The sequence below is a fragment of the Rutidosis leptorrhynchoides genome, chromosome 2 (genome assembly GCF_046630445.1).
Source record: "Rutidosis leptorrhynchoides isolate AG116_Rl617_1_P2 chromosome 2, CSIRO_AGI_Rlap_v1, whole genome shotgun sequence".
In the NCBI taxonomy this organism is placed as follows: domain Eukaryota; kingdom Viridiplantae; phylum Streptophyta; class Magnoliopsida; order Asterales; family Asteraceae; genus Rutidosis; species Rutidosis leptorrhynchoides.
In genome coordinates, this window is record NC_092334.1 from 464897218 (window position 1) to 464909779 (window position 12562).

Genomic DNA, 12562 nt, shown 5'->3' on the forward strand with positions numbered 1-12562 from the left:
CTACTAGCACTACTAGAATCTTTATGATTTAATATTATTTACTATGCATCACTACTCGTTGCTAGTATATTTGTTTATAGCCTTGTCTATTATTGGAACTAGCATGCTATGCTATTTTGCATCGAAGTGCTCCCCATAGTGAAGAACATCAAGTTCGTGATGCTCTGATTTGTGACTGGTGTAAGAAGGCATGCTACATGGCCAAGGACTTCAGAGACAGAGCTCCTATACTATTTGTGAAGGAGAAGGATGGATCTATGAGACTCTGTATCGACTACATGGAGTTGAATAAGTTGACTATCAAGAATAGATATCCGTTGCCAAGGATTGATGAATTGTTTGATCAATTGCAAGGATCAGCATGTTACTCTAAGATTGATCTGAGGTCAGGTTACCATCAGATGAGGGTAAAAGAGATAGGTATACCGAAGACAGCGTTTAGAACACGCTATGGACATCATGAATTCACAGTAATGCCATTTGGATTGACGAACGCACCGGCAGTGTTCATGGATCTCATGAACCGTGTGTGTAAGTGTGACGACATTAAAAAATTTCGATCAAATTTAAACTTAATCTTTATATGTTTCCGACACGATAAGCAAAGTCTATAATGTTGAGTCTCAAAAATTTTGGAACTATATTTATGTAATCAATTACCCTTGACTATCTCCGACGATTCACGAACAATTAATTGTAAATAGATATGTGTGTATATATATATAAATAATAATTTGAAATATAATTTGAAGTATTATATGTTGTTGTTATTAAAAATTTATAAAATAAAAAATAGGATATTATAATAATTATTATTTAAAATATATCTCTATATATAAATAAAGTATATTAAAAATAAATATTAAATGGTTTTAATACTCATTGGATGTTTCGATTGTTATTAAGCAAGTTAAATTCAAACTTAGATGATTTTAAAATAAACGGTGATCCGAAAAATAGTAAAATAAATTTTAGTCTTATTAAAAATGTATTTAGGAACTATTTGTAAATTTTAAAACTTTTCATATTTTACTTGGGGTTGGGAGTGAATAATTAATGTAATTTTTTTAATAGTTAATGATCGAATTTTATACCATAATGACCAAAATAAATAAATATAGTTAATTTAAAAATATGGGATCTTTCTGAAAGACTTTTATCCGCCACTAATTAGCAACGGGACACGATATAATATCCCTAATTAAAAGTGTTCGTAAAATTATTGAATGGCTGCTAAAAATAAGTCACATGTTTATTATTAATTATTATATTATAATTATTATTCCAATTATTGTGTTGATTGAACCACAACCACCTAACAAACCTTTACTACTTATTCTTGCTATTTCTACTTTGGATAATATAAACCCCAATCAACAAAGACCCACACCTCATCTTTCTTCTACTTGAACAGCTGAACCATAAACCAAACCATCGAACCCTTTTTGCTCGATGTCTATTGCTACGATTGCCAAAACAGTCTCCATCGACCTAGTACATCGCCCCACCCGGCCTGCACCACCCTACGGATCACCACAGCTCAACCATCTTCCACTTCCTACCACCAAACGAGCCACCATCTTCATGCAACAACCACCGGAGATCACCTTGAACAAACACCACCTTTATATCTTTCTGTTTCTTCTCTATGATCGAAACCCACTTAAATTGTGCTATGGATCGAACGATGTTATTGTTGTCTTCGTTGTAACTCAAGTCACCATCGATCACCACATCAAAACTATATTATCCACTATCAACTTGAGTTATTACTATGGCTATTGTTTCTAAAATTAATGAACTGAATCACACACGCACACCATCATTAACCATTAAAACAACCTTTAACCACAACTGAACCCATACGGTTCTCGTTATTCAATCACGAAATCGAAACCCACTTTTGATCACCACCCATCTTCTTTACCGTCGACCATCACCAAACTTTTCTTTCTTGTTTATAATCCATCATCGATCACCCCACATATATTGTTTCCACTTCTATTTTTGTTCAATAAACCAAACAGACCACCACAACCCATTGAAACCCGCTTCCATTTTTTTGTTTTCTTTTCGATAACCACCAAGCACCACCACAACTCCAACATCATAACCGTCACCATCCTCCACCTATTTCCATTTTCAGTCACCATCCAGGACCACCATCCGTCACCACCACACCTGCTGCAGCTGATGTTATGCGAGGTGTATATAAAATAGCTTTATATTTTACAAGGAAATACTATTAAATACGATACAATTTTACACAAGATATTTATTTATTTATTGAATGGATATACTTAAACCTTGCTACAACACTTATAGGCAGTGTACCTAATCGTACAGTAGTGTAGTTTTTAGTAAGTCCGGTTCGTTCCACAGGGAATCTTTTTCACAAAGCTTAACGCTATATTAGTTTAAATTTATAAAAATACAAATATATATAAGTAATATTATTATTATAAAGGGGGTTTTTACCGTTTAATGACCGGTTTGTCGATTTTAAAACTTTATTCGCAGTTAAAACCAAATGTAAAATATTAAATAAATAAAAGACTTAATTTAAAGCGTAAAGTAAATAACGATAATGAAATTGCGAATAATAAAAGTGTGATAAAATAAACTTACGATAATTAAAAAGTACGATAATTAAAAGTGCAATTAAATACAATAACAATAAATAAAAGTGCTATAATTAGAAGTGCAATTAAATATAAAATAAAGGAAATTAAATATGAAATAAAAGAATTATGCTTATTTAAACTTCCATAATCATGATGTTTGACGTGTTGATTTTAGTTTTATGCCCATCGATTAATTGTCCTTTGTCCTGGATTATTTAATATGTCCGTCTGGTTTTTGTCCATAACAGTCCATCAGTCATAAATATAAAGTGCGAGTGTCCTCGTCAAATTATCCTTATACCCGAAGTTAAATATTCCAACTAATTGGGGACTTAAACTGTAACAAGGTTTTATTACTTTGTTTAATAATTACACCAGGATGTCGACTGAGTGTAACCCAAGGTTTTAATACTTTGTTAACAATTATGCCAAGTGTCCTTGTACATAATTTCACCCCTGTTTTAATAATTCTAGTGGCTATTAATCCATTCCTGTATCCGGTTAAATGAACGATTATTCGTACATATAAATATCCCGCCCATCGTGTCCGATCGAGTGTATATGGTTATTTATAGGGACGTCCAATTGTAAATCTTTATATTAAAATTAACAAACTATTATTTAGTTAAACAAATATAAAGCCCATTAATAGCCCATAGTCTAATTTCCACAAGTGTCGTTCTTTTATCCAAACCCCAATTATGGTACAAAGCCCAATTACCCAATTTTAATATTTTTAGCCCAACATCATGATTACTTCGGATTAAATAAGCATAATAATAACTTAGCTACGAGACATTAAATTAAAAAGGTTGCACATAACTTACAATGATTAAAAATAGCGTAGCGTTACACGGACAGAATTTCGACTTACACCCTTACAATATTCGCTAACATACCCTTATTATTAGGATTTAAAATTAAAATTAAAATTAAAATATAAATATAAATATAAATATTACGTTGAGTGAATAAGAAAAAGATGTGTTTATTTTGGCCAAAACGCATTGAATTTATAGGACCTGGGCTGGATTTCAGAGCCATGCGATCGCATGGCTTTTGTGCCTCCAGGCCATGCGATCGCATGGCCAGCTGGGAGAAGTCACATATCTTTGTTTTCTTTCTTACCGACGTTTATAAATAATAATATAATATATAAATAATTATAAGAATTATTTAAATATTATATTTTATTTATGTGCATAGTTAACTTGTAATTTTTAGTCCGTTGCGTCGAGCGTTGAGAGTTGACTCTGGTCCCGGTTCCGGATTTTCGAACGTCCTTGCGTACAATTTAATATCTTGTACTTTGCATTTTGAATCTTGTACTCTTGTAATTTTGAGACGTTTCTTATCAATAATTGGAACCTCATTGATTGTATTTTGTACTTTTGAGCTTTTTGGTCGTTTGCGTCTTCACTTCATCGAATCTGTCTTTTGTCTTCACCTTTTATTATTTAAACGAATATCACTTGTAAATAGAACAGTTGCAACTAAAAGCTTGTCTTTCTTGAGGAATAATGCTATGAAATATATGTTCGTTTTTAGCATTATCAAATATTCCCACACTTGAGCGTTGCTTGTCCTCAAGCAATATAGTCTTGAAATACTAGAATCACTTCTTTATTCTTCACACTTTGTACATCAGTGATTTCTTTACGGCGGTATAAACAATGGTAGTAACGATGTGGTTTATAGTCCCACATGACTATAAAATTTAGATCTATTAAGGAAATTGGATCTTTATGAAAACAGTTGATCTTTTAAAAATTAAATCTAGTTTTTACCCAAGATAAGTTTTCCAGAATAACCCTTCACCGGTGTTTGCAAAATATTTTTGTGGGCTTGGTGGGTTTCAGATTTGAAAATTTTAGCTCAAAACTTGCGGTTTTGTGTCACCCACTTGCTAACCTTGTATTAGGAAAGCAACACGTCCAGTTTACTTGTCCCGTATATTACCTTTCGGTAAACTACCGTCCGGTTGTAAAGGAAAGCGTTGAACAAGCAACTGTTAAGGCAATGTCCCCTGACATGCTTTTAATTATGGTCTATAACGTGTTGGACGCAATTACTATCCTTTGTAGGAGCAATAGTAAAGCTCACCCTTATAATTTGTCGGTCTGGCACAAGGTCCTGTCTTTAACCATGCTATGCAACCACCGTTCTTACGGTTGACACCCGATTTGGTTCAGATGACCTAATGAATTCCAGGTGAATTCCTAGGATTTTACGTTCAATGGTAATGAACGCATTGAAAATGGGTTTTCAGAAAACAAATCGGTTTATAATTTGATCAAAATATTTTCTCGTTCAAGCTCGAGTTTAGATATCATTGAATTCCATGAGTTTGAATTCTCAATCTTTAAGGTCAATCTCTAGGATTGAGTAATATCAGGCTTAAAAGCTGATTTTTAATCTTTAAGGAGATTATCCTTTCTGGAGATCTGATTCATTAGTCTTATCCATCTAATTTGCACGGTGCCCCCCCATTTTACGAGATAAATCCTTCTCATGGTTAGGATAAATCTGACCACTTGGCAACCCTGTTTAATGCTGAGGTCCGTGGATTTCCTGCTGATTTTAGTGATGACTTTTCTAGGTTTTTCATCAACCTACAGCTGGTCTGGACGACAACTTCATGACCTAAATCAAGAAGCGCGTTTCTTTTTCGGAAGACTTTACTTCCTTTTAATGATAGAATTGATTCATCGTGTAGATCCATCTCTTCTTTTCTTTCATCGGGTAAAATAGTTTAGTTTAGTCCAAAGCAAAAGTATTTTCAGTTATTTGTTACAGAAATATGTGACATATGTTTAAGATAACTTGGTAATTTTTCTCACACTTGGCTTTTATTTTCCTTTTTATTGTCCTCTATTCCATTTTAAATGAATTTTAACATTTTGGTTTGTTTCTCAATTTATGTCCTTTCTGAGCTAACAATAATTTCGGTGTTAACACCTAGTTTTATCGTTCATAAAATATGTATAAACATGATTTTGAGTTCATTTAATTAAAAATTTTGAAAAATTTTACTAGAATTGGGTAGTCAGTATATAAGACTAGGGCTGTTCTTTATTATCAGAGAGCACTAGATTCTAATACAACTACTACGTTACTAGTATTTTTAATGATAACCAAGTGTTTAAGATAAAAATTTTAAAAATCCGAAAGAATTTAACCCCTTCCCACACTTAAGATCATGCAATGCCCTCATTTGCAAGAAATCAGTAACAATTTAAATTATTGAGGGTGATTAGCGTAAAAATGATTAAATTTTACCAAAGTTTCCAAACATATTGGCGTTTGGTTGCTGAATGATAAATGGTGCATATCATTTGTTCATTTCGTCTGTTGTTACATCACATTTATTTGTCATCTTGTCGTCAAAATTAGTAGCTTTTGCTGAACTTAATGCCAGTCTTTGAAAATGCGCTGTTTTACCCTGTTTTGTACAATTTACAATATACATACATACAAATATAAACATGCATGGCAATTTGAAATGGGACTTAATATCCCACTTTCAAATCCTAAATGTGAAATATTAGTACACAATAATAATAAAAATGATAAAGATTACATAAGTATATTCAATAACATAAGTTTAAACATGAATAAGTAAAAAGATAAAAAGATAAAAACATAAAAATCATATAAATAACCAAATGGAACTAAATCAGTCTGGATATGGGTTCCAGTTCATCTCGTCAGGTGGGTTCCATTGTTGGTTATAGGTGTTTTGATAGGCTTGGTTATAGTCATACCGGTTAAAGGGTGGTCGGATATCGGGGCTATGTGGCGGAAAATGAGCAGGTCGAGTAGGTACATAGTTATTTGGTACCTGATATGATAGCTGGCTCATGATTTGGTGCTGATGAACTAACCAGCTATCGTGTTGGCGTCGCCTATAATCCTCGTATACTCGTTCGGAGTTCCACTGCTCATACATACTATGTCTGGCCGCGTTCGTCATTGCTTCCTCATCTATACGAACGTGGACGTCAAGAATAGCATCTCGAAAGACATCCCTAATGTCTTCCGCCTCCTCCATTTCCTCGTCTGAGCCTCTCTCTACCTGAGGATGAGATCCCTCATAGGGTACTGCCTGGTTACGTCTACTTTTCAATACCTTAGCACCCACATAAACTTTCAATCCTAAGGGCTCAACCTGTTCTCTAGAAAGCTGTAATGGACCCCCTTGGTTCCTATCAACACCTAAATACTCTCCAATGAGAGTAACAAAAATACCTCCTCCTATTATACTCCCGTCCTGCATTCCCTCTACCATTTTAGATAAATAAAAAGCAACACAGTAAGGGATATTGACAAAGCTTCTAGGATCCCGAATACACTTTAGGTAGAATAAATCATGTAAGGTAATTTTTTCTTTATTATGACCTCTCTGTGTAATCGAGTTAGCCAAAAATCTATGAATAATACGAAGCTCGGCTCTGTCAATATGAGTATAGGAGTGTCCTCCTGCTCGTGTAAAAACATCAAAATGTGACATACGCCTCCAAATGGCGTCAGCGTCAAAGTTACTATCTACCCTTTCACCATAATGAATCAAATTTGTACAATCGGGTAATAGCAACTCACCAGGAGTATATATCTGTAAGGCCCTGGCCATGTCCAGCATGGACATTCTGTACATCCTACCGCCAAGGATAAACCTAAGAAATCTTCTATCATCTATTCTAACTATATTTGTATCAAGTGATACAGTACTCATCAACTCAACACACCATTCCTTATATACAGGTCTAAGAATGGTGAAAAGACTTTCCCAATCTGTAAAAGAAGAACTGCCATACCTTTGAACTAAAAGCTGTCTAACACGGTCAGCTAGATGGACCGTTTCCAAAGGGGCCCAATCGATTACCCTTGGCACCTATACATTTTTTGTTATCAATTTGAATTTGTTCCTTTGATATGTCTCGTAATCTCTCCATCTCCTATCAAATCTCAGATTAGGATGCAGAGTGTGCTCAGGAATCGTTGGAAATTCTACTGGCGGCCTCATTGGGAATACTATGAATTCATCAACAAACTGTATCGGATCATAATAAGGTATGTGCTGATCAGGCTGTTGTTGTGGTTCTTGTTCGTGTTGCATTTCTGGTTCTGGTTCTGGTGCTGGTGCTGGTCGTCTAGATGATGATGCTCCTGAACCTCCAGTATCGGCTTTCTTCAAAACACATTAAACACAAAATTTGTGCATCCAAATATGCATTAGTGTTAGCAAAATAACGACTTAAAACAATCACTATAACATGTTAAATCAAAATTAAACTTATACACATTTTCACAATTTTTCACAATTCTACACTTTTCAAATAAGCACATATGAAAACGTATACATAGTTCATAAGCATTTAACTCAAATAACATGTCAAAATAGTCATTACTAATAATTAAACAAGTCTCAAATGGCAATTACATCAAATTAATCAAGTTCATGAATTTTGGACTTAAAAAGTCCACTTTAATCTCCAAAAATCATGTTTAGGTTCAATGTTTGGATCATTTAACTATCTAAACATGTTACACTACTCAATTTAGCAATAATTCATGACAAAAATCGGCCATAACCTGTTTATATCAAAAAGCCCCAAATTGCTCAAGAACACAAACCCTAGATTTCTAAAAATTTTGAAGTTTTTGGCTTCAAATCATGTTAAATAGCATCAATCTAGGTTATACATGCATAAAATACTAACAATTTAACACTAATTACACTAGAAATTAACAAAATTGCATTAGGTAAAAAAATTGGTAATTTTAAAAAAAACTAGGAATTTATAGAGTTTAGGGGTGTAATTTTTACCAATTTGCTGAAGAATGAGAATCTAGGCATGATTAGAGCAAGAAAAATGACGAATTACGGTGAAAAATGGCGAATTTTAGAGGTGATTTGGGAGTATTTTCGTATGTTTTGTGTGTGTGTTGGTGTGAGGCAGAACAGATAGGCTGTATGTATCAGGCCTGCATTTGGTCCCCATGCGATCGCATGGGTTCGAAGTGCAAACCCCATGCGATCGCATGGGGTGCCGGCTACAGTACTTTCAGTTTTTTTTTGTTTTTTTTTTATTTTATAAAACCTTATACTTTATAAAACTTATAATTAATTAAATTTTAAAAATTTTGTTTTCCTTTAGGAGCGAGGGCGTTTCAGATCGTTGTCCTAGTCTGTCCCTCGACAAAATTTTAAAATTTGTCAAATCAAAGCGCGGTTTTTTAAAAGTAAATATTTTTGGGTTTTTTTAATGTTTTTGGCATACTTTAATTCAATAAGATTAAAAATAATGATAATAAAAGTTCTCGTCCCTCCCTTGGGTAAAGCAATTTCGGTTCAAAGACCTAGTCTTCAACTTACGACGAATTTTAAAAATCATATTTTTAACTTAATGAGATAAAGTAAATTTTTGTTTTTAAATTCACACCAAACTTTAAAAAATACATAAAATTCAAAATTAATATTAAAAATTCACACCAAACTTAAAATTTGAAATGCATAAGATTAAAAATTCATATTTTAAAAATTAAAAATTCACACCAAACTTAATTTAAAAATTCAAATTATAAAATTACACCAAACTTATATTAATTTTTCAAATATTTACAATTTTAAATATATTGTTTTTACAAAGTTTACAATATTAATTTAAGATTTATATATTAATTTTAAAAACACGGTAAAAATAAAATTAAAAATCTTTTTGGCTTTTATCCCACTTTAATCAATCAAATATTATCAAAAATATACGCCCCTCTTTTCGGTAAAGTAATTTCAGTTCCATGACCTAATTTAACTCATGACGAATTTTTGAAATATTTTGTGTTGATTGATTAAAGATATTTATACCTTAAGAATAAATGTTAAATTTCGCAGTGATGTAATAAATTTTTGAATGATATCAATAATTTCGGTCGCCAAACCTAATTTTATTTAATACCAATTTAATACTTTATAGCGAAAAAATTAGCGTTTATTATCAAAAGGTTAAAAATAAAAATAAAAATAAAAACTGTACAGACTTACCTGTGAGAAAGTATTTTTAGTTATATGATCTATCTCATTCATAAGATAGTCGGTTTAATTGGTTTTCCATGGCTACATAGGCGTAACCTCGAGCATTCAGTGTTTTTTCTTCTAAACATATGAACGGTCTGTCTCTGCATAAAGTAACAAATTCGTTATTTGAATAGGTTTGATTATTTGAACATTTACCTCCATGTGACCATTTTCCGAATTTGTGACATCTTTCTAGGTGTCGTGCTCTTCTTTTCGCTGCGGATTTTGATTTTCCTTTATCAAATTGTAACTTATTATCTTTGCATCTGGATTCTTTTCTTACTCCGTCCAATCTTTCTCTGATTACTGATACTATTTCACTCGGTAGTGTGTCATTATTACGTTTAGTGATCAAAGCGTGTAGCATTAGACCATGGTTTAGTTCACAGGCAGTCTTCATTTCGTAAAAACCTAAAAAAATAAAAATTCAGAATGGGGGGAGAAGACTAGTTCTTTAGGGTCTGCTAGGGAAAGACCATTCGAGTTCCATTTTCGAGAAATACACGAAAACAGACAATCTAACTCTAACAGAAATACATATTATCCTTTAAAGACTTGATTCTCCCCACACTTAGTTAGCTGTGGTATCGAAATTGTGATTAACTTCATTGTCGAATTCCATTGGACTATCTATGTAGTGTTTAACTCTGTGACCATTAACTTTAAATTCAATCCCATTTGAATTTATTAATTCTATCGTTCCGTATGGGAAAACTCTTTTGACTATGAATGGTCCAGACCATCTTGATTTCAATTTTCCAGGAAATAGCTTGAATCGTGAATTGAAAAGAAGAACTCTGTCTCCTTCTTTAAATTCTTTTAAACTTCTGATTCTTTTATCATGCCATTTCTTCGTTCTTTCTTTATAGATTAATGAATTTTTGTATGCTTCATGTCTTAACTCTTCTAATTCGTTTAGTTGACTTAATCGTAGATGTCCAGCTTCATGTATATCAAGATTACATGTCTTCAAAGCCCAAAATGCTTTGTGTTCAATTTCTACTGGAAGATGACATGCTTTTCCATAAACAAGTCTAAAAGGTGTGGTTCCAATTGGAGTTTTGTAGGCTGTTCTAAAAGCCCAGAGTGCATCCTCTAATTTAATGGATCATTCCTTCGGATTTGATCCTATGGTTTTCTCTAGAATACATTTTAAAGCTCGGTTGGTATTTTCAACTTGTCCACTTGTTTGTGGATGATATGCGGTGGAGATTTTATGAGTTACTCCATATCTTTTAAGAATTTTGTCAAGTTGATTATTACAGAAATGAGTACCCCGATCACTTATTAAAGCTTTCGGTGTTCCAAACCTTGCAAAAAGACGTTTTAAAAAGTTGACTACAACTCGTGCATCGTTAGTTGGGAGAGCTTGTGCTTCCGCCCATTTAGATACATAATCAATGGCTACGAGAATATATAGATTATTATGAGATTTTAGAAATGGACCCATAAAGTCAATACCCCAAATGTCAAATACTTCACATACTTGTATGACATTTTGTGGCATTTCATCACGTTGACTTATTTTTCCGGCCCTTTGACAAGCATCACAGGATTTGCAAAGAAGGTGTGCGTCTTTGTAAATTGTAGGCCAATAGAATCCAGCTTCATAAACTTTTCTTGCTGTTAGTTGAGGCCCATAATGCCCTCCTGCTGGTCCTGTGTGACAATGGTTTAAAATTTTACTAGCTTCATCTTCGAATACACATCGGCGTATTATTCCATCTGGACAACTTTTAAACAGATGTGGATATTCCCAAAAATAGTGTTTTATATCACTGAAGAATTTCTTTCGTTTTTGGTACGATAATCCTTTTTCAAGGAATCCACATACTAAATAATTTGCATAGTCTGCAAACCATGGTATTTCATTATAATCTATCTTCAATAGATATTCATCAGGAAAGTTGTCTTGTATGGCCGATTCATTTAGAACTTCTAATTCGGGATTTTCAAGACTAGAAAGATGATCAGCGGCGAGATTTTCTGCTCCTCTTTTATCTCGGATTTCAATATCAAACTCTTGTAAGAGTAAGATCCATCGAATTAATCTTGGTTTAGCATCTTGTTTCGAAAATAGGTATCTAAGAGCAGAATGGTAGGTATAGACCACCGTTTTTGCTAGAACGAGATATGAACGAAATTTGTTAAAAGCAAAGACAATAGCAAGGAGTTCTTTTTCAGTAGTTGTGTAATTTGTTTGTGCTCCTTGTAACGTCTTACTAGCATAATATATAGGTTGAAATCGTTTTTCAATCCTTTGTCCTAAAACGGCTCCCATTGCAAAATCACTTGCATCGCACATTAGTTCAAATGGTAGATTCCAATTTGGTGTTATCTTGATCAGCGCATTAGTGAGTTTCTCTTTAATAATATTAAAAGATTTGATACATTCATCTGAAAAGATGAATGGAGCATCCTTTTCTAGGAGTTTATTCATAGGAGTGGCAATTTTAGAAAAATCTTTTATGAAACGTCGGTAAAAACCGGCATGCCCTAGAAAACTCTTAACTCCTCTAACATTGGTGGGATGTGGAAGTTTAGCAATTACATCTACTTTAGCTCTATCCACTTCAATTCCTTCCTTCGAAATTTTATGACCAAAACGATGCCTTCTTTAACCATGAAATGGCATTTCTCCCAATTAAGTACTAGATTTGATTGTTCGCATCTAATAAACATTCGTTCCAGATTAACTAGACATGATTCTAATGTATCACCGAAGACTGAAAAGTCATCCATGAAAACTTCCATGCATTCTTCTATCATGTCGTGAAAAATCGCCATCATGCACCTTTGAAAGGTTGCAGGGGCATTGCAAAGTCCAAATGGCATGCGTTTGTAAGCAAAAGTACCATAAGGG